The sequence below is a fragment of the Elephas maximus genome, chromosome 1, assembly GCF_024166365.1.
Source record: "Elephas maximus indicus isolate mEleMax1 chromosome 1, mEleMax1 primary haplotype, whole genome shotgun sequence".
In the NCBI taxonomy this organism is placed as follows: domain Eukaryota; kingdom Metazoa; phylum Chordata; class Mammalia; order Proboscidea; family Elephantidae; genus Elephas; species Elephas maximus.
Window position 1 is genome coordinate 58,493,461 of NC_064819.1, and position 22,709 is coordinate 58,516,169.

General features: G+C 45.4%; 1 protein-coding gene across 7 annotated transcripts in view; it reads left to right on the forward strand.

The window, feature by feature from the left end:
* The window catches only part of RNF182 (ring finger protein 182), a 195,462-nt gene that overhangs the window by 119,847 nt on the left and 52,906 nt on the right, over nucleotides 1-22,709 (forward strand). For 5 of the 7 annotated variants that reach the window (XR_007517372.1, XR_007517362.1, XR_007517366.1 and 2 more), the window contains one exon: nucleotides 20,840-21,627. The gene's annotated coding sequence lies outside the window, so the exon portion shown is untranslated. The remainder of the gene's footprint in view (nucleotides 1-20,839; nucleotides 21,628-22,709) is intronic. The other 2 variants (XR_007517365.1, XR_007517363.1) reach the window with 2 other exon arrangements.

The following is a 22,709-nucleotide window of genomic DNA, read 5'->3' on the forward strand; positions in this document are numbered from 1 at the left end:
GACACGCCCTGAATTTGGACTTCTAGACTCCTATGTATTAAGAGAGTAAATTTCTGTTAGCCACCCACTTGTGGTATTTCTGTTGCAGCAGCACTAGGAAACTAAGACAGTAGGTGTCTTAGTCATCTAGTGCTGCAGTAACAGAAATTCCACAAGTGGATGGCTTTAACAAACAGTTTATTCTCTCACAGTCCAGTAGGCTGGAAGTCCAAATTCGGGTGTCAGCTCCAGGGGAAAGCTTTCTCTGTTGGCTCTGGAGAAAGGCCCTTGTCACCAGTCTTCCCCTGGACTAGGGCTTTTCTGTGCAGGAACCCCAGGTACAAAAGACACGTTCTGCTTCCGGTGCTTCTGTTTTGTTGGTATGAGGTACCCCACTCTCCACTTGCCGTTCCTTTTATGTTTTGTAAGATAAAAGGTGGTACAGGCCATACCCCAGGGAAACTCCCTTTACATTGGATTAGGGATGTGACCTGAGCAAGAGTGTTACATTCCACCCTAATGCCTTTTAACAGAATCTAATCTTGCCTCATTAACCACAGGCAGAGATTAGGATTTACAACACATAGAAAAATTATATCGATCACAAAATGGAGGACAACCACATACTAGGAATCATGGCCTAGCTAAATTGACAGATTTTTTAAATAATTTTTATTGTGCTTTAAGTGAAAGTTTACAAATCAAGTCAGTCTGTCACATATAAGTTTATATACACCTTACTCCATACTCCCACTTACTCTCCCCCTAGTGAGTCAGCCTGCTCCCTCCTTCCAGTCTCTCCTTTCGTGACGGTTTTGTCAGTTTCTAACCCTCTCTACCCTCCCATCTCCCCTCCAGACAGGAGATGCCAACGCAGTCTCAAGTAAATTGACAGATATTTTTGAGGGGACACAATTCAATCCATGACAGTGGGTTTAGCCCAGCCAACTACCCAGCTCAAAAGCAAGCTTGTTGGGCCTGCCCTGAGCCTGCTGCGGTAGACTCTGTGCTGGTTCTCACTTGGGTCAGGGCAGAAGGCTGAGTTCATGGGGGAAGGCCTAGAAACAAGGGTGACAGCCCAGGATGTGGTAATGGCTATTGAAGTTTGACAGAGCAGACTGCAGGGCCCCAAATGGGGACAGGACAGGGCATGGTGGCATCAATAGGATCATGGTACCTGCTGAAAAGATACCTACAGGAGGCAGCCAAGCCCTGGTTTCCCCACCAGTACCATGGAAGCAGTAGTCAAGAACTCATACAACGTATTGCAGTGGGTAAATCTGCATCAAAAGACTTCTTTAATTTTATAAAAAGCAAAGATGTCACTTTGATAACTCAAGTGCACCTGACCAAGCCATGGTCTTTTCAGTTGCCTCATATGCATGTGAACGCTGGACAATGAAAAAGGAGGATGGAAGAAGAATTGATGCATTCAAATTATGGTACTGATGAAGAATGTTGAATATACCATGGAGTGCCAGAAGGAGGAGCAAATCAGTCTTAGAGGAAATACCACCAGAATGCTCCTTAGAAACGAGGATGTTGCCAAGACTTTGTCTTGTATTTTGAACACGTAATCACAAAAGACCCATCACTAGAAAAGGACATCATGTTTAGTAAGTAAAGGGTCAGTGAAAACGAGGGAAAGTCTCAGTGAGGTGGATTGACACAATAGCTGCAACGATGGTCTCAAACATATCAACAATTGTGAGGATGGTGCCGGACTGAGCAGAGAGTTGTTCTCTTATACATAAGGTCACCCTGAGTCAGAGCTACTCCACGGCAGCTAACGGCAATAACCACTAAAGCTGAGCATATTTCCCTGCTTGTCTACTAAGTGGAGAAGCCAAATAAGCAAGTGCTAAATGGTGCTAACATTCCTTGTGGTGTTTGCAAGTGGGTCCCTAATAATCTGAACGGTTGTTAAGTAATTAATAAAAGCAAAGGGTTCAGAACTCTGGAGAAGGCCTTCATGAAATCAGTTTCTCATGGCAACTAATTATTGATAAACCAAGGGAATCAGCGCTAATTGGCATAAACCTCTTCCTTAAAATTGGGTGTTAGTGTCAGAATAAGTTTGAATAGGGCTGTCTGTCAAAGGGAAAAAAGTTCAACTTTCTGAAAATGCCTGTTTTTGCTTTTAAATCTTTTTAAAGGCATTATTATCAGATTTAGAATCTGAATAAAGGTTCAGAGTTCTGGTTCAAGAGATCGAAACTCTTGGCCAACACCCTGATTCTTCTTTTCAGTGTGTGTAACAAACTGTGATAATCTGTTCCACCTCCCATCTGGGGTGGTGGTAGTAGCAAGGAGTGTGTTGTGTGTGTGTGTGTGTGTGTGTGAGAGAGAGAGAGAGAGAGAGAGAAGGTTTCATCAAAGACTTTAAGATATAATAATTTCTATCATATCTGTCAATTACTCTTGACCCAACCAACGTGCAATCATATTCTAATAAACAAATGCAGAAAGTGGAATGCTTTTTTTTTTATTATTAATAAAAAGTTTGTATTGTTTGAATACATTTGTTTACCTGGAGCCTTTTAATGAAGTCCTTACTGTGGAATGAGATTAATAATCACAGGTTGAGGCATTATTCGGCTGGGGCATATAGTATTTGAGGTTTTTTTTTCTCTCTTCTTTTATTCAACTCTTTGATGTTGCATAAGCTATTCACAAACATCAGTTGCTGTTGACATCCAAACCAGCAAATATATTTAGCACAATACACCGGAGGCTGGGAAGTAAAGCTTTTAATTAACCTTTAGGGAATTTTCTATGATCATAGGTTTCAAAAAAAAAAAAGAGGTAATATATGTATTTTCTCCTGACTTTTGGATATGACCACAGAGAAAGGGCAGCCTCCCACCTACCTACGTAAAATGGTAGACTATCCATTTTTTTTATTGTGGTAAATATATATATATATAACAAAATATTTCTCAGTTTCAACATTTCAGTGACATTACTTACATTTATCGTGTCCAATCATCACCATTATCCGTTCCCAAATTTTTCCAGCACCCTTAATAGAAGCTCAGTGTCCCCTCAGCAGTGGGTCCCTCGTCCCTTTTTTCCCCTCCCTCCCACCTGCGCCTGGTCACCACGAATGAACTTGGGTCTCTCTTGTTGTTTTGGGCTGTCAGGCCAATTCCGACTTATGGTGACCCCATGTGTTACAGAGCAGAACTGCTGCGTAACGTGTTCTTGGCTGTCATCTTTAGGAAGCAATCCCCAGGCCTTTTCTTCTGCTGAGCCACCAACCTTTTGTTCACCAGCCAAGAGCAAACCATTTGTGCCACCCTATGCTAGGAAACTCTGGTGGTGTAGTGGTTAAGTGCTACGGCTGCTAAGCAAGAGGCTGGCAGTTCAAATCCACCCGGCACGCCTTGGAAACTATGGGACAGTTCTGCTGTGTTCTACAGGGTCACTATGAGTCAGTATCGACTCAACGGCAATGGGTAATGGGTATACTTGTCTATTCTAGATATTTCATGTAAGTGGAATCATACAGTATTTGTCCTTTTGTAACTGAGTTATTTCAGCATCTTTTCATGGTTCATCCATGTTGTGTGTGCATCAGGACTTCATTTCTCTTTACAGCTGAGTAATATTCTATTGTATGTATATACCACATTTTCTTTATTCATGTATCTGTTGATGGACACTTGGGTTGTTTCCACCTTCTGGCTATTGTGAATAGTACTGCAATGAACACTGATGTACAAGTATCTGTTTGAGTGCCTGCTTTCAAGTCTTTTGGGCATATTCCTAGGAATGGAATTGCTGAACCATATGGTAATTCTATGTTTAACTTTTCTGAAGATCTGCCAAATTGTTTTCCACAGTGGCTATACCATTTTACATTCTCACCAGCAGTTAATGAGGGTTCCAATTTCTCTACATCCTTGCCAACAACTATTGTTTTTTAAATCAGCTGCCTTCCTCGTGTTGTTAGGTGGCATCAAGTAGATTTTGACGCATAGTGATGCCATGTGACAGAGTATAAATGTGCCAGAGAGTTTTCTTGGCTGTAATCTTCATGGGAGCAGATTGCCAGGTCTTTCTCTTGTGGAGCTATTGGGTGGGTTCAAACTGCCAGCCTTTTGGTTTACAGCTGAGGGCTTAACTATTACACCACTGGGACTCCTTCATAACCATCTTACTGGGGAATTAAAAAAAAAGAATTTATTTGTACAATGTGAGTGACCAGATTAGTGGTGCTGGAAAGAGTGAGGAACATCTAATAAAGGTGTTACTGTGATAGTTTGAATTTTAAAAGCCCACCAGCCCCAGGCAAAATTGTGAGAAGATTAATTTCACTCCTTCCTTTTTGTTCAGGGAGACTTCCTTACCTGCCCCTGGAGCTGGACGCTCTCCTGCTGCTCCTTGGCTGTCCAGGGTGCTAGGAGTCTTGACCTTGCTAGGCCGCCCCTCAAACTCTACCTCTCCTCTCCCACCTCTTGAGGTTTCCCTGCCTCTCTACTTCCCAACATAATGAGCATTCTGAATTTCGGACATAGCACTAAGTGCTTTACATTTAATCTCTAAAACAACACTCTGAACTAGGTGTTAGCATCTTTATGTATAAGCAAGGAAACCGAGGCTCAGAGAGGTCAACAACTTGTCCAGGCAGTGTACACATGGGAGATGGGAGATGGGAGAGGCCAGTCCTTTCCTTCCCTTGTCCTCTTCTTTTTTAAGGAAGCTTTTCTGGAAATAATAACTGCTTTGTTTTTTCTTTCAGAATCCTTCATTGCTTAGACCTAGTTTGTTACCAGTTCCTGTCCATTACAACTTCCTTTTGAAGAAGAGCCATTCTTATCGTGTTTTCACATTGTCCAGTGCAGGTTTTTGTTTTTGCAAGTCTGATGGAGATGATCCATGGAAGGACAAACATGGAAGGGGACCCTCCCAAGCCTGGGGTTCAGACTTCCTTTGAGAAGGTGTGGTTGCAGCCCTCCGGTTGGTGGTTCTCTAGGTTGTCCACAGTTGCTGGGCAAGGAGGCAACACCCTTCTGGGTGGAGGTGGGCCAAGGCTGGTGAAGAGTTCACAGAAGGAGTTGGGTGCTGGTGAGTCATGAACAGGGCGAGCAATGTCTATATCAGGGGTGCCGTGGCAAGGTGGTCACTGGGCCAGCGCAGGGCTGTGACTGTGAGGACTGTGTGCTCTGGGTGGTGGGGAAAACCAGCAGCACATCAGAGCCTGAACCAGGGAGAGAAGCCCCTTCCTCCTGCACTGTCCCAGAGCTCAAAGCTTAACATTGTGTTTGTTGTAAAGGAGAAAGGCTGGAAGCGCCATTCTCATGGAGCCGGTGAGGAGGGTGCATTTGGAGCTGAGAGGTGATGCACTGATAACTGGACTCTGGCCTGTTCCTGCCCCAGGCTGGCTCCATACCATCCTTGGATTCTGTTTCTCAGCATGCGCCCTCTGGCCTGTCAGGCTGGCTGTGCGGTCCTCTCCCGCTGGGCTCGGGCTGTGCGGTCCTCTCCCGCTAGGCTCTGGCTGTGCGGTCCTCTCCCGCTGGGCTCTGGCTGTGCGGTCCTCTCCCGCTGGGCTCTGGCTGTGCGGTCCTCTCCCGCTGGGCTCTGGCTGTGCGGTCCTCTCCCGCTGGGCTCGGGCTGTGCGGTCCTCTCCCGCTGGGCTCGGGCTGTGCGGTCCTCTCCCGCTGGGCTCGGGCTGTGCGGTCCTCTCCCGCTGGGCTCGGGCTGTGCGGTCCTCTCCCGCTGGGCTCGGGCTGTGCGGTCCTCTCCCGCTGGGCTCGGGCTGTGCGGTCCTCTCCCGCTGGGCTCGGGCTGTGCGGTCCTCTCCCGCTGGGCTCGGGCTGTGCGGTCCTCTCCCGCTGGGCTCGGGCTGTGCGGTCCTCTCCCGCTGGGCTCGGGCTGTGCGGTCCTCTCCCGCTGGGCTCGGGCTGTGCGGTCCTCTCCCGCTGGGCTCGGGCTGTGCGGTCCTCTCCCGCTGGGCTCGGGCTGTGCGGTCCTCTCCCACTAGGCTCTGCTCTTTCTGGCCTTAATGCAAAGTTTTCTTTCTTCTCTCTTCTTTATCAAATTCTATCCATTCTTCTAGTCCTGGCTCAAGCAACCGTCCACAAAATACCCACTAATGACTCTTCAATCAGAGTTCACTAGGCTTTGTGACATCTCGTTCCTGCCACTTGGTACCTGTCTCCCTGATCAGAGTGGAAGCTCCTTGAGAGCAAGGACTGTGTCTTGGAGCAATGTCTAGAGCAATGCCTTACCCTCCACAGATGTGCGATTGATACTGCAGTGTAATTGATCAACTGCCTGAAAAGAAGCCAGAAAGGGTGGACATTTCAGGGTCTGGGGAGCTAGTTGGGGGGTGTTTAGAGGTCTCTGGAATAAAAATTCAGTGGCTACCGCTTTTCCCACTTGCACTCAAGACCCAGTCTGAGTTCACCAGAGATTAAGAGGCTCCCTGACATACAGCACTACCTGTTTCCCTTCTGGGATCATGAAATAAAGTTACTGCAGCAGCGCTAATTAATAGCATGTAATTCCTTCCCATAATTCTGTGCTCTGGGTGAGGGAGATGTAAAGACCCCAGGAATAAGTGAAAATGATTTTGTCTGCTCTGGACTGAGTCTGGTTGGGAAAGAATATCTTCCTCCCATTTTCACTTTTGAAAAACAGAGACGCATTTATAACAGAGACTTGTTTCTGGAGATGAAATACTAGACGTCATAAAGAAGTGGAGAGAGAAAATAACCTGAGTGGTTTATAAGGGACAATTTATTGGATCAATGTTGCTTTGTCTTACTGTGTTTTTCCCAAATGGTCTGTAAGTGTTTCTTGAATCACTGTGATCTTCGTCTCAATAACCAAAAGGAGGCTATATTAAAAGCTTTGGCCTGGGCAGTGAGTCACTTGTTGTTCATCAAACAAGGCTCCTAAGTTATCAGTTTCCCTTTTATCTGAGCAAGCTCTTCCCTAACTACCTCCTACTGTGAGACTGGGCAGATGTTCCTCCTCTGTATTCTCACAGTAGAACTGTGCTCTATAGGGTTTCAGTGGCTGGTTTTTTGGAAGTAGATTGCCAGGCCTTTCTTCCAAGATGCCTCTGGGTAGACTTGAACGCCCAACCTTTTGTTTAGCATCTGAGTGCATTAATTCTTTACAGCACACAGGGACTCCTACACACACACAAATGCACACACACATGCACACACACATGCACACATAGCTATATATAGCTACCATAATGGACTCAAACACACCAACAATCCTGTAAATGGCATGGGACTGGACAAGTTTGCATTCTGTTATAAAGGTCACGAGTCAGAGCTACTTGATAGCAGCTAACAACAATAGCAAAATGTTTATTCATAGCTATCTATATAACCATATAATATATATCACATCACTCTGTACTATTATTAGTTAACTCTTGGCTGTTGTGGAATGTGCCATCTTTAATTATGTATTCCCAGGATCTAAACCAAAGCCTAGCACTGAGGAAAGGCTCAAAATGTATTTGAATGAATGGATGGTTGAATGATTGAATAGCCATGATTCTTTTAGTGGCCAACACCAATAACCCACTTTACTGTTTTAACCCTTTGGTGACCCTCTTATTTTCTGCTTTGAAGTTTTTGTTGATACCATATGTTTTCATCGATGGAAGCATGTTGAATCATTGAGTGTGTCTGAATTTTTGGTGGGTAGTATGGATTTTTTTTCTTGTCCCCTTCCGCAAGCCTGCCCTAAGTGTTTAGTGGTACATATGAAGTGCCAGTGATTATACCCCAGAGTTTCCACTGGGTTCTGCGTACGTATGTGTAACAAATACAAATTGTCAAAATTTCTATTTTCCTACCAAAAATTCAGACATCTCATACAATACCCTGTAAAAACAGTAATTTGTGGAACACACCTGCTTCTTCAGTTTCAAACAGTCATAAAGGCCCCTGCCTTGTGGTAGCATGCACTGTCAGTGGTACAGAAGCTTCCCAATAAACCCCAGAGGCTGGAAAAGTTCATGGTCACTATATGTACCACTGGGTACAAAAGGGTTAATCATAAAGAAAATGTATTGTCTCATGTAATTGGGAACTTAAAAGGGTACAGCTTCTGTCTTCAGGCTTGGCTGGATCCAGGTATTCGTATTCTATCCACAGGACTCAGTCTTTTTCTCTTTCAACATATCTTGGTTCTACTATCCTCCAGGTTTGCTTCAGTCTCATCAAAGTTCCATGTGGCAAATAAGATAGCCACTGGAGGATCTAGATCTGGGCTTCCCCACAGGGTGTGCTTGGCAATTTGGAATGGAGAATTATTTGTTGTGTGGGACTGTCTCATGAATTGCAGGATTTTTCCCAGAGGCCCTCGTCACTGCGTCTTCATGTCAGTTCTCAAAAAGGATTCTGATTGGTCTGCCCGTGGACCAGTCACACAGTATTCAGTGTGTTCAGGGGTCTGCCATAAGTCTGATTGTCCAGCGTATCAGTTATCTACTGCTGGACAGCAAATTACTCCAAATCTTAGCAGCTTCAAAAATGTATTGTCTTACACAGTTTCTGTGAGGCAGGAATCTGGGGGCAGCTCAGCTGGTGGTACCATCTGAGGGCCCCTCACAAGGTTGCAGTCAAACGGTGGGTAGAGACTGCTGTCCTCTCAAGGCTCAACTGGGACTGGAGAATCTGCTTCCAGCTTCGTTGACATGGTTGCTTCCAGGCATCTGCTTCTCCCAGGCTGTTGGCCTGAGGCTTCTTATCCTCGCCATGTGGCCTCTCCACAGGCTCCCTGAGTGTCCTGTCTACATGTAGCTGGCTTCCCCCCAGAGCGACTGCTCAGAGAGAAAGAGGAGGGAAAAGAGACAGGGAAAAGGGAGGGTGGGAAGGGGAGAGAAAGGGAGAGGAAAGAAGGGGAGAAAGAAAACCCAATACAGAAGCCACAGTCTTTTATAATCTCCTCTGCAAAGTAACACATGATCACTTCTGCTGCGTGTCACGTAGACCAACTGGCCCAGTGCAGGAGGGCGCTACCAGGAGGCGGGGTGGTTGGGGCCATAGTGGAGGCTGCCGCCCACAGGCAACAAGGGAACACACCATGCTCATTCCTATGCACGGAAGGCAAGGTCCCAGGAATGAGGGCTCCGAAAAGTCACAGAGCGTGGAGAAGGGCATTTCCCGAAAGAAAGTCATGCAGGGCGAGTGAAACAATGGATGTCAGCTACAAGAGAATGTTAAACAAGGTTCCCTGCCAACTCACTCGAGCAGGGCAGGGTAAGATCTAGTAAACACAGTGCTATCAATTCTTTCATTCTATCTTTAGATCATCATTTGTCTCTTAAGAATCTTTTTAAACTGTGAACTAATGTTCCTGGTCAGCATTTATTTCTGCAAAGGTTTTTGTAAGCGATTCAACTGCTGATTTATAGATAGGTTTTGGAGATCCTGGGAGTAGACCAATATCTGAGTATTCGCGTCTTATATAAATTGCTTTTGACAGCTGCTTGCTTTCTCTCCAAAGTTCTCCTTTCTTTGGTGTTCTGAATTGTTTTGATTTATAGCAGGAGAAAGCATCAGCTGTGTCCTACTCTCTTATCTCTAATACTTCGCTCTACCCGTTGATTCCGACTCATGGTGACCCCATACATGTCAGAGCAGAACTGTGCACCATAGGGTTTCAATGGCTCATTTTTCGGAAGTAGATCGCCAGGCTTTTCTTCCAAGGAGCTTCTGGGTAGGCTTGAATCTCCAACCTTTCAGCAACTGAGCATGTTAACCATTTGCACTACCCAGGGTCTCCAGTGCTGCCCTCTAACACCCGCTAAGTACTTTTGTAGGCAGCAGCAGCTAGAAAGAAGTAAGATGCTGGACTGTAGCAGCCCCAGGAGTAGGATGCAGCTCACAAGAGGAGAAACGACTGTTCAAAAGTTGGTATTTTGAGTCTGTGCATTTGGCTAGATTTTGTGGAGTTGTTTCCCCCCCCGAGTCGATGTGGGAGAAGTAAGTGCTGTTTTCTTGTTAGGGATTAATGGCATACAGAGGCAGGGTGCTTTTTTTGAGGTTTTGCTCTTTTGTTGAAGTACTGCCAGCTACTCAGCCATCCCGAAACCCACTGCTCTTAGTAATGAGAAGCCACCACTTGTCTCCCACTTGTCCTGCCAGCAAGGAGACAGCCAGGTGTCACATAACCAACTCAGGAGATGGAGTCACAAGAAGTCTTTGCTGGGGTTTAATAAAACCAAAAACCAAACCCACTGCCGTCAAGTCATTCCTGACTCATGGCGATCCCATGTGTTACAAAGTAGAACTGCACTCCATAGAGTTTTCTTGGCTGTAATCTTTAAAGTGTTAAAAAGCAAAGATGTCACTTTAAGGACTAAGGTGCTCCCGAACCAAACCATAGTGTTTTTAGTTGCCTCATATGCATGCAAAAGCTGGACAATGAGCACAACTGGACGGTGCCAGCTATCACCACCTGCTCTGACGGGACACCGATAGAGGGTTCTGGACAGAGCAGGAGAAAAATGTAGACCAAAATTCTAACAAAAGAAAAGACCAGACTTACTGGTCTGACAAAGACTGGAGAAACCCTGGGAGTGTGGCCCCCGGACTCCCTTTTAACTCAGTACTAAGTCACTCCTGAGTTTCACACTTCACCCAAAGATTAGACAGACCCATAAAACAAAACAGGACTAAATGGGCACACGAGCCCAGGGGCAAAGACGAGAAGGCAGGAGGAGACAGGAAAGCTGGTAACAGGGAACCCAAGGTCTAGAAGGGGAGAGTGTTGACATGTTGTGGGGTTGGCAACCAATGTCACAAAAGAATATGTGTATTAATTGTTTAATGAGAAACTAATTTGCACTGTAAACCTTCATGTGAAGCACAATAAAAAAAAAAAAAAAAGAAAGCTGGACAATGAATGAGGAAGACCGAAGAAGAATTGATGCATTTGAATTATGTTGTTGGCAAAGAATATTGAATATACCATGAACTACCAAAAGAACGAACGAATCTGTCTTGGAAGAAATACAGCCAGAATGCTCCTTAGAAACAAAGATGGTAAGACTTCATCTCACGTACTTTGGACATATTATCAGGAGGGAACAGTCTCTGGAGAAGGACATCATGCTTAGTAAAGTGGACGGTCATCGAAAATGAGGAAGACCCTCAGCGAGATGGATTGATACGGTGGCTGCAACACTGGGCTCCAGCCTAGCAACTTTTGTGAGGATGGTGCAGGACCAGGCAGTGTTTTGTTCTGTAGTACATAGGGTAGCTCAGAGTCCGAACCGACTTGACGGCACTTAACAACAACAATAATCTTTATGGGATCAGATCACCAGGCCTTCTTCTGTGGCACCACTGGGTGGATTCAAACCACCGGCCTTTAGGTTAGTAGTCAAGTGCAAACCACTTAAGCTATCCAGGGACCTCTCACTCCCACAACTCATGAAAATAAAATGCTTCATGTGAGGCCTTGTGTTACTTAAGTCCGATTTCTGGTGCATTGACTTGGTACCCATTGGCAGTGAGTATCCTGTGCAGTATGTGAGAAGGTGTCTGATTTGGGCAGTTGGTCAATCACAGAGCTGAGAGCAAGAGGTGTCAGGTCTCTGGGTGGAGGTTCGCAGGAACAGAGTGTTCCATGCAAGACAGCAGAGCTGTGTGGATTCACTCATTAGGACTTTGCAACAGCTTTTCAAAACTATTAGATAGAACCTTAAATGCGTACTGACAAGGGAAAGAAGCCAGTCTGAAAAGGCTACAGACTGAGTCCAACTACATGACCTTCTGGAAAAGGTAAACCTATAGAGACAGTGAAAAGATCAGTGGGTACCAGGGGTCAGGGGAAAGGAGGAGGGGTGAATAGATGGAGCACAGGGCATCTTTAGGACAGTTAAAATATTCTGCCACATCTTTCTCCCACAGAGCGGCTGGTGGGTTCGAACTGCCGACCTTTCGGTTAGCAGTGGAGTGCTCAACCACTGTGCCACCAGGGCTTCTTTAAGTAATCATAGCACCTCCTTAACCCACAGGGATGCAGCGAGGATTTGGTCAGATGACGCAGTAAACGGCGGCCTTCCAGCAGAGTCTGCTCTTACTGTTCTAGCACAGTGAGGCCTCCTCATAGCTCTGCCGCCTCTTCACAGCCCAGGGGCGCCTGAGCACAGCTTGGCAGAGGTGGAGGGACCTTCCTGCTCCCGGGGTCCGCTTCCCTCCTCTGGCTCTTAGGGGTCAATCCAGTGGTTTTGTTTTTGTTTTAAAATCAGTCTTTATAACTTTTCTTTCTTGGGGAAGTTTGTGATGTTCCAATTGCTTTATCTTAGAGAGGAAGGATCCTCAACGCAGTCCTGGAAGTTATAGCCATCTGCAGTCATTTACCTGACGATGAAGTGCTTGGAGAAACCCCCACATGATCATTCCTGGGAACGTTTTACCTCTGTAAGGGTTTACGAGGTTACAAGCTGACGATTTATCCTCTGGTTTGATCAGGTTTTAATTAAAGGAAGAAAGGTTCTATTTGTGAAGTGCAGTCTGTAGTGAGTAAACACACTATTTCCCTGTTTAATTAATAAGACTTTCATTTATTTTCTTAATACCCTGAAGGTTTTTTTTTAAAAACAGAAAAGTCATTTTGTTCATTTTTTTCCTCTCACTGAAGGACCTTAATGAGAGACATATTCTGGGATGGTTGGTCCTCTGCCCTTCTTTCTCCTTCTGAAAGCTCTGCTTCAGTCACATCTGACTGGCCACAGCCAGGCTTTTAAATCCGTTTAGGAATAAAACAGGGATTGAGTTGGGCACTCACCTACCATTTCGTTGGCTGGGATTGCACATTGTGGGATAGGCTTTGTCCTAGACCCAGAAACGTTGACGTGAGGGTTTTATGTCCAGAGCGTCATGCCAAGCACCAGCTGGATGGACACACACACAAAAAAAACCTAAAACCTGCTGCCTTTGAAGCAATTTCGACTCATGGAGACCTTACTTGTGTCAGAGTAGAACTGTGCTCCATAGGGTTTTAATAGCTGAGTTTTCAGAAGTAGATCGCCAGGCCTTTCTTCCAAGGTGCCTCTGGATGGACTCAAACTTCCAACTTTTTGGTTAGCAGCTGAGTGTGTTAACTGTTTTCACCACCTCACTTTGTATGCTAAGGGCCAATAAAAGCCTTTTCAAAAGGTATTTATTGAAACTCTTAGTTCACAATCATACTTGTACAGAACTAAGGGAAGAACTAATCCTCACAACTGGATCAATAAGCAACATCATGATAAATGGAGAAAAGATTGTTGTTGTCAAGTGTTTCGTTTTAGTTGAATCCACAATCAACTCCCATGGAAGCAGCTAACAGGAAATCAAACGACGTATTGCATTGGGCAAATCTTCTGCAAAAGCCCTCTTTAAAGTGTTAAAAAGCAAAGATGTCACACTGAAGATTAAGATGTGCCTGACCCAAGTCACGATATTTTCAATTGCCTCCTATGCATGTGAAAGCTGGACAATCGTCTTAGTCATCTAGTGCCGCTATAACAGAAATACCACAAGTAAATGGCTTTAAAAAAGAGAAATTTATTTTCTCTTTAACAAAGAGAAATTTATTTTCTCAAGTCTAGTGGGCTAGAAGTCCAAATTCAGGGTGTCAGCTCCATGGGATGACTTTATCTCTCTGACGGCTCTGGAGGAAGGTCCTTCTCATTAATCTTCTCCTGGACTAGGAGCCTCTCGGTGCAGGAACCCCAGGTCCAAAGGACACACTCTGCTCCAGGTGCTTCTTTCTTGGTGCTTCTTCTCTGCTTGCGTCCCTTTTTTTTTTTTTTAATCTCTTGTAAGATAAAAGGTGGTGCAGGCCACACTCCAGGGGAACTCCCTTTACATTGAATCAGAATGTGACCTTACTAAGGGTGTTACAAACCGACCGTAATCTTATTTAACATAAACTTAGAATCACAAAATGGAGGACAACCACACAATACTGGGAATCATGGCTTAACCAAGTTGACATGTATTTTGGGGGGACACAATTCAATCCATGACAACAATGAATAAGGAGGGCCGAAGAAGAATTGACACCTTTGAATTATGATGTTGGCGAAGAATGTTGAATATACCACAGACTGCCAGAAGAACGAACAAATCTGTCTTGGTAGAAATACAGCCAGAGTGTTCCGTGGAATCAAGGATGACAAGACTTTGTCTCATGTACTTTGGACATGTTATCAGGAGGGACCAGTCCTGGAGAAGGACGTGATGCTTGGTAAAGTAGAGGGTCAGTGAAAAAGAGGAAAACCCTCAGTGAGATGGGTTGACACAGTGGCTGCAACAATGGGCTCAAGCATAACGATGTGAGGATGGCGCAGGCCCAGGCAGTGTTTTGTTCTGCTGTACGTGGGGTAGCTGTGAGCTGGAACCGACTCGACAGCACCTAACAACAACAACAGGAGAAGAGCAGAACTTGGGGTGGGGAGTGATTATAACAGAAGCAGTCGACAGCACCAGATAGCAGCTGGTTCCGCCTCTCCGTGAGTACTTTCAGCAGAGTGCGTCCAGTGTCTCCCTCTCTCTGATGAGCCTGCAGACAAGGACCCAGAGCAATGCAGAGGGACGGAGGCGAGAGTGCCTGGAAGCCTAGAGGTGCGGGAGAGATGTTTGTGTCATCCTGAACCTCAAGAAGAGGGTCGCAGATCCCAGCATGAGCCCGTAGCAGAGGCCTCCCTCCACCCAGAGGGGCTCAGCTTGCCCTGAAAGCTCAGCTCATGGAGCTCTGCACCAGCCTTCCACGTGTGGCTTTTCCACTCACTTTCCTGTGGGGTTGCATCTGCAGTGTAAGAATTACCGGCTGCCGTCGAGTCCACTCCGAATCATGGTCACCCCACGTGTGTCAGAGTAGAACTGTGCTTAGGGTTTTCGGTGGCTGATTTTTTGGAAGTAGAACATTAGGCCTTTCTTCTGAGGTGCCTCTAGGCAGACTCGAACCTCCAGCCTTTCAGCTAGCAGCCAAGGACGTTAACTATTTGCACCACCCCAGGACTCCCAGCATAAGAATAACCCACGATGAAAGCATGATGGTTGTGTGAGTCTTTCAGCTTTTGCAGCATCTTGTTAGTTCTTTTTTCAGACTGTGTCTAAATGACATCAGTAAATAAAACTGAAGCAGTTAGATCTTTGGCCCTGTCTAGGAGTGGCAAATAAATAAATGGCAGTGAAGGTGGCTTTCCTCCCCCACCCCTGCGTTTAATTCATTCACCAGTCAGTGAGCTCACCCCTCAGGACGGGAACCTTAGCAACCTCACTCCAATAACTTTCCTAGCAAAGGCAGAAGTGATAGCCCAACCTAAATCATTATGTTACTCCCCCAAACCTTGCCTAGTCTAGACAACAACCCCCAGTGGTCCGTCCTGCATCTGAACACAGCCACGTGGTTGAGACTGGATTCCAGGGTGCAATCCTCTGGCCCCTGCTGCCTCCCCAGCCTCTTCCTGCATTGCCCCTCCTCCCCCACGCAACCTGTGTACTAGGAAAACTGTATTTGATTTTTCCTGAACATTCTCTGTGTCTTCCCACTTCTGTACTTTAACTTAAGGCATTCCTTCCACCGGCAAATCCTTCCCCCATCCCTGTTGGAGATGTTATCTCCTGTTGAGTTGGCCCTGACTCAACCCTTGCACAATGGAATGAAATTCTGTGTGGTCCTGCGTCATCCCCGTGATTGGTTGTGGATTGAACCATTGTGATCCAGAGTTGGTTGATTTTCGGGAGGCCTTTCTTCCTGGTTCGTCTTAGTCTGAAAGCTCTGCTGAAACCTGTTCAGCGTCATAGTAGCACGAAAGTCTCCACTGACATACAGGTGGTAGCTGCTCATGAGGTGCATTGGCTGGGAATCAAACCTGGATCTTCCCTGCGTGGAAGATGAGAATTCTACCACTGAACCACCAGTGTGGCCTTTTTTCCCCATCTCTGCATGTCAAAATACCATTATCCTTCAGGGCACAGTGCAAATGCCATTTTCTCTATAAAGCCCTATGTGAATTTCTGAGCCAAGAGGTATTCTGGGCTGCATCATGACTTGCAGAACTCTCAACTCTTTGTCCATCCCTGAACCTTCATCTTTCTTGTGAGTCTTCAGCTTTCTGGAACATCTTTTGTTCAACATATATCCATTGAAGGTCTCCAGTGTTCCAATTCCAGTGCTAGATCCCAGCAATATAAGGATAAATAAGAGCCTGAGCCTGTCTTCGAGGACTTCAAAAGTCCAGTGGACAGACAGGCAGGTACGCACCTGATAACAATGAAATGTGATGACACCCAGAAACAGGTCGCTGGGAGTGCTCAGGGGTGGCCAAAGGCACAGAGGAGGTGTCTTAGTCAGGGTTCTCCAGAGAAACTGAACTACTGAGATCTCTACCTACCTACGTACCTACTACCTTCCCACCCACGCACCCACCCACACTTTTATCCATCCATCCATCCATCCACCCATCCACCCATCCACCCATCCACCCACGCACCCACCCACGCACCCACCCACCCACCCACCCATCCATCCATCCAATCCATCCAATCCATCCATCCAGTCTAGAGAGATTTACTTCAAGGAATTGGCTCACGTGATCGTGGAGGCTGGTAAATCCAAAATCCTCAAGTCAGACAGTAGGCTGAAGACTCCACGAGCTTGAGTCCCAAAAATCAGGCAATGGAAAGAGTGCAGAGTGAAGAGACGGTTTTGCCAAAATATCTATTTTTCAGAAATAGATTGTCAAACATTTCTTTCAAGGCACCTCTGGGTGGACTCAGACCACTGATCTTTCAGCTGAGCCCATTAACCATTTGCACCAACCAGGAACTCCTCCACTTCTCCATCTCCGTAGGCTGTGAGAAATGAATGGCTCACCATAGGGTGAGGGGTGGGAGCCAGGCTATGATGTATGAGCCGCAGATACTAGGACAGTAGTAGCAGCCCAGGTCCATAGGCTGGATGAAAATGGGAAGGGCACAGGTGCTCAAATTGGGGGTTGTGTAGGCTTGCAGGGCCTTCCTGGTTGACTAGACTGTGGATTTGGTTGGCAGCAAAGAAAATGCCCATGGGCAGTTGGAGCTTGCAGGAGCCCAGAAGTTGTATCAGGGTCCCTGGATCTCTACTGTGGGGTGAAGTTTCGTTCCATGCCACAGTAATCTGTGTGGCTAAAGATGCTGATTTATTTCTTACTGTTGTCAGATCGGGCTCAGGCGCTGGAGGAGACCAGCAGTAAACATGACTGTGGGTGGCCGGAGAAGGCAAAGACAAGGGAAATGAGGCAGGGCTGGCAGTTGCCCGGGTAGCGTGTAGACTTTCTTAAATTAGCTGTGGGGAGAGGAAATAGGAAAGAAGAGCCAGAAAGTCAGCAGTCAGGGTTTTCTATACCATCTGGGATGGGAAGCAGAAAGCTGCCAAGAAAAGCCATGTGCTAGAGCTAATTGGTAGAACCAGAAAGCAGAAGTAACATGCCACCCTGCTAAACCAAGAGGTCCTTTCCCTTCCCTTTCTTCTCTTTCTCTTCCCTTCTCTTCTTTCTCCTCCCTCCCTCTCTTCCTTCCTTTACTTTCCTTTATTTTTTAAACAGATAGCTCTATGGTGCCTCAAAGTAATGGCGCTACTAGGAATATACAGATCTAAAGATTTGGGACAATGAGAAAAGGAATCATGTAAGCTAGTGAGCCAAGATTAAGCTGAGTCACATTTGGTAGTTTTAAAGTAAGGACGTGCTAACTTCGAGTGTAGGAATTTGATTTTTTAAAATCTTTCTACAAATTGGATTTCTAATTTTAACACCTTTTTTTTAAGTTTTATTGTACTTTAGATGAAAGTTTACAGCTCAAGTTAATCTCTCATACAAAATTATATACACACATATCGTCATGCGACACTAGTTGCAATCCCTATAATGTGACCGCACACTCCGCCTTTCCACCTGGGTTTCCTGTATCCATCCAACCAGCTCCTGTCCCTTCCCGCCTTCTCATCCTGCCTACGGGCAGGAGCCGCCCCTTTGGCCTCGTGTATCTGCTTAAACTAAGAAGCACACTCTTCATGAGTATTATTTTATGTTTTATAGTCCAATCTAACCTTTGAAGAGTGATCTTTGGGAATGGTCTTAGTTCTGGGTTAACACAGCATCCGGGGGCCCATGGCTTCAGGGGTTCCTTCAGTCTCAGTCAGACCATTAAGTCTGGTCTTTTTATGTGAATGTGAGTTCTGTTCCAGGCTTTTCACCTGCTCTGTTAGGGACTCTCTGTTGTGTTTCCTGTCAGGCAGTCATTGGTGGTGGCTGGGTACCATCTAGTTCTTCTGATCTCAAGCTGATGGAATCTCTGGTTTATGTGGCCCTTTTGTCTCTTAGGCTAATATTTTCCTTGCACCTTTGGTGTTCTTCATTCTCCTTTGCTCCAAGTGGGTTGAGACCAACTGATGTATCTTAAATGGCCACTTACAAGCTTTTAAGACCCCAGATGCTACTCAGCAAAGTGGGATTTAGAACATTTTCTTAATAAACTTTGTAATGCCAGTTGACCTAGATGTCCCCCCAAACCATAATGCCTCTGCTACTTTGTCCCTCAAAGTGTTTGGTTGGGTTTAGGGGACTTCTTAGCTTTTAATTTAGTCCATTTGTGCTGACTTTCCCTGTATTGTGTGTTGTCCTTCCCTTCACCCAAGATGATTCTTTGTCTACTATCTAGTTAGTGAATTCCCCTATCTCTCCCTCCCCACCCTCATAACCATCAAAGAATGTTTTCTTCTGTGTTTAAGCCTTTTCTTGAGTTCTTATAATAGTGGTCTCAGACAATATTTGTCCTTTTGCCACTGACTAATTTCACTCAGCATAATGGCCTCCAGATTCATCCATGTTGTGAGGTGTTTCATGGATTCTTTATTGTTCTTTATTGTTGTGTGGTATTCCATTATGTAATACCATTTTTAAGGGATATTATTTTAAAGAGGAAATGATTATAATTGGATCACACATGCCTTAATTTCTTACTTTTTTTTTTTAACTTGTGATGAAGCCTAGTTTAACCATGGGCACTACCAGTCACCTGGTATAGTAAACATTCCATTTCTTGGAGGAATTAAGGAGACAGTGGTTAAGAGCTCAGCTGCTAACCAAAAGGTTGGTAGTTTGAATCCACCAGCTGCTCCTTGGAAACCCTGTGGGGCAGCTCTGCTCTGTCCTATAAGGTCGCTATGAGTTGGAATCAACTCAACGGCAATGGTTAGTTGCATTCTTTCTTATTCAGAAACTTACTCAGAAACTTTGAAGTCCTTTCAGAGAATTTGGAGAATTCACCAAATAACCTTATTTAGATACTTCGAAGTCTTTCCAGAGAATTTGCACTTCTCGGGGTGGAGTTTCCCCTCTTTTTTCTAGCAGACATGGGAGCGGGGCTCAGAGGAGTTATACAGCCTGAACTAGGTTGCATGGCTGGGGTTTGGAGAGCTGGCTTTGAACTGGGCTTGTATGATTCAGAAACCTGTTCTCCTTCTGCCACATCATGTCCCCTTTTCCCACAGCCTCTTCACAGGTTCTAAGGCACCATTGGATATTGCAGTCAAGAGATGGTGAAGAAAGCTCCCTAAATGCTGGCCATGGCGGAAGGGTGGGAGGTGCATGGAACCAGAGGACTCATTAATCCTAATTTCCTTTTATTCAGCCCAGTGCTCATACCTCTGGTGTCTGCAGAAATCTCTGCCCTAAGCCAACCCCCTCTTGACATTGTACACACCCACAGTATTTCCTGAACTTGATGGAACGTGTGGGTGTGTGTATCCTTTCTCTTCTGGTGCCTGTGATTTTGTCCCAGGTGGCTGACAGCCCAGCACAATGTATCCTCCCCACACTACGTCCAGGAGGCTCCATTCATCTTTGCTCTTCCATTCACGAACAGAGTGATCCACCCGAGGACACACACAGCTTGGTATTGCGGAGCAGGAGGGATCGTAAGTGTGGCTTCTAGCCACCTGGGCCAGGAGTTTTTCCTTCCACCAGCTTGACACAAATGCCACAAGTGGGTGGCTTTAAAGAACAGAAATTTATTTTGTTCTTTAAATTTTGGAGGCTAAAATTCCAAATCAGATTGTCAGCTAGGCTGGTTCCTTCATTGTCGGTAGCCCCGGGCACTCCTTGGTTCCTTGGCTTGTAGATGATGCCCGCTTGGCCTGTGTCTCCCTCACGTGTGTGTCTCTGTATCTGTTCTGCTCTTTTTATAACTCAGAAGTGATTATATTTAGGATCCACCCTACTTGGGCATGATCTAATTAATGTAACAAAGAAAACCCAACTTCCAAACAGGATCATATCTAAAACATACTTTGGCGGGGACACAATTTAATTCATAACAAGGGTATCCTCAAAGGACATACCTAGTATTGGCATGAAGAGTCCACTTTGCTTATTTTCTCCAGATAAATTGATCACTTTTCAGTTCTCTGTTGGGTGTTACTAACATGGCTTAAGTATGGTTTTGATCTTCCTTCCTCCCCCCTTTTCTCCTTTCCTTCCTTCCTTCTTTCCGTTCATCCATTCATTCTTTGCACATAGCAGGGTACTCTGATAGAGACTAGAGTACTTTTTTTTTTCTTTTAAAAGAAACACCAATACACAAAGGAACTGCTATTTTTAATACTGCCTATAGCTTTTCTGTTTATCTAGAGACGGATGGCGGACTTCTTCATTAATTGCAGAATAACTCTTTAATGGAACTTTTGGTAATGAAACTTGTAAATCCCAGATAATCTTCTGGAGTAGACTGTTCTAAAACAACAAGTATCCAAATGTTTTGCATAATTAAAATGCCTTCACTGAAGGCAGAATTGTAAATCTTAGATGATTTTATTTTGACAACTTTTTTTTTTTTTTAAGTGAAAACTTTAGAAAATACCTAGCTGGACTCCAAGTCTGGCAATCTACTTCTAAAAATGAGCCAATAAAAGTCATGGATCACAACAGAACATTGTCCCATATAGTGCTGGAAGATGGACCTTCTAGGTTGGAAAGATCATGAAGATGGTGCAGGACCAGGCAGCGTTTCATCCTATTATACATAAGGTTGGTATGAGTCAGGGCAACAAATAATAACAACAACGAGAAAGGTCTAAGGTATCCAGTGGAGACCCTGAGGAGGACTTGGCTCATGGGTTCCCAGAGAAGCCAAACCTTCTTATCCCCAAACTTTCACCAAAGCTTTGTTAATTGTAACAACCTATGTTTAGAATTAAGGGATGTCTGGGGGTTAAGCTTGAGCGCAGTGGTTTGGGAAAATGGAAGTCCCAGGAAAGCCAATATACAGTCCCTAGGGGGTGACTGTACGTGGGGTGGAGAAGCAGACATGAGTCAGCTGGCTGGTAGGTTGACCCTTATAGTGAGGACACATTCCTTGGAGAGTCCCAGAAGTAGCAGGGGTGGCTTGGACTACTGTTTTCAGGGCACTGTTGAGCATGTGACCCCTGACAGATGGAGGAGCCTGGGGTTCCTGGGTGTCACACAAATACACTTAGCAGTTCTTTTCCCTTTTGAGTGTATAGCATATCACCCTGGAGTCACTGGCCCAGCTTCTTGGTTGAAGGAAACAGAGGACTTCAGCATCCCCGTCCATGCCACCAGAAGGGGAGTCAGTCTTCTTTACAGCCAGGACAGCAGCTAGCACTCAGGTCAGCTCCATGGAGGTGGGCAGACATGAGCTGGAACTTGAACAAGGCCTATACCTGCTGTGACTAACCTGAACACCCAATTACTTATAACCTGCATTCCTACTAACACTTCATTATATACTGTATGTTTGTGCTCGGATTTCCTTCTCCCCAACCAGGCTGAACCTCGCTGAAGGCATTTCCTATAAATACCCAAGGAAGAGCAGCTCCAAGCCTCAAGCCCTGCAATTCCTTGTCCACAAGGCCTGTTTGAGGCACAACACTTAGAATCATAAAGTCAAAGAATGTTAGATCTATCTGTTAGGAATAGACCGCACCTCCCAGGTCTAACCCCCCAAGAATCTACCTGTTCCTTACTTTTCTATAAGGCTGTTTAAGGCTGCCTAGGTGAAGAACCTGAAGGGGAAGAAGATAATACCCAGGAGTCTGAGAAAGTCTTCCATTGGCAGAAACGGTCCCTTGCTACAAAGTCACACGAGTGGGGAAAAAACATACCGTAGTTAAGTTAGCCAGCTTTGGAATCAGAAAGGTCTGGATTCTAGTCCCCAGTGTATCACACTCGCTGGCTGTATGATGGATTCTAGTCCCCGGTGTGTCACACTCGCTGGCGGTATGACCTTGTGGAAGCTATTTTATGCTTTTAATTTTCAGAACAAACCAGAGACAGAGGTGTTAGTATTTCCATTTAAAAATAATGGAAATAAGACTCAAAGAGGTTATAGGTGTAAATGCTTAACACAGTGCCTGCCTCTATAAAAACCAAAAAAACCAAACCCATTGCCATCGAGTTGATTCCGACTCATAGCGACCCTATAGGACAGAGTAGAACTGCCCCATAGAGTTTCCAAGGAGCACCTGGTGGATTTGAACTGCCGACCTCTTGGTTAGCAGCCGTAGCACTTAACTACTACGCCACCAGGGTTTCCCCTGCCTCTATAAAAAAACATGCTAAATATATGGTAGATAAAAACCAAAACTCATTGCCATCAAGTCGATTCTGACTCAGAGAGACCCTATAGGACAGAGTAGAACTACCCCTTAGGGTTTCCAGGGAGTGGCTGGTGGATTCAAACTGCTGACCT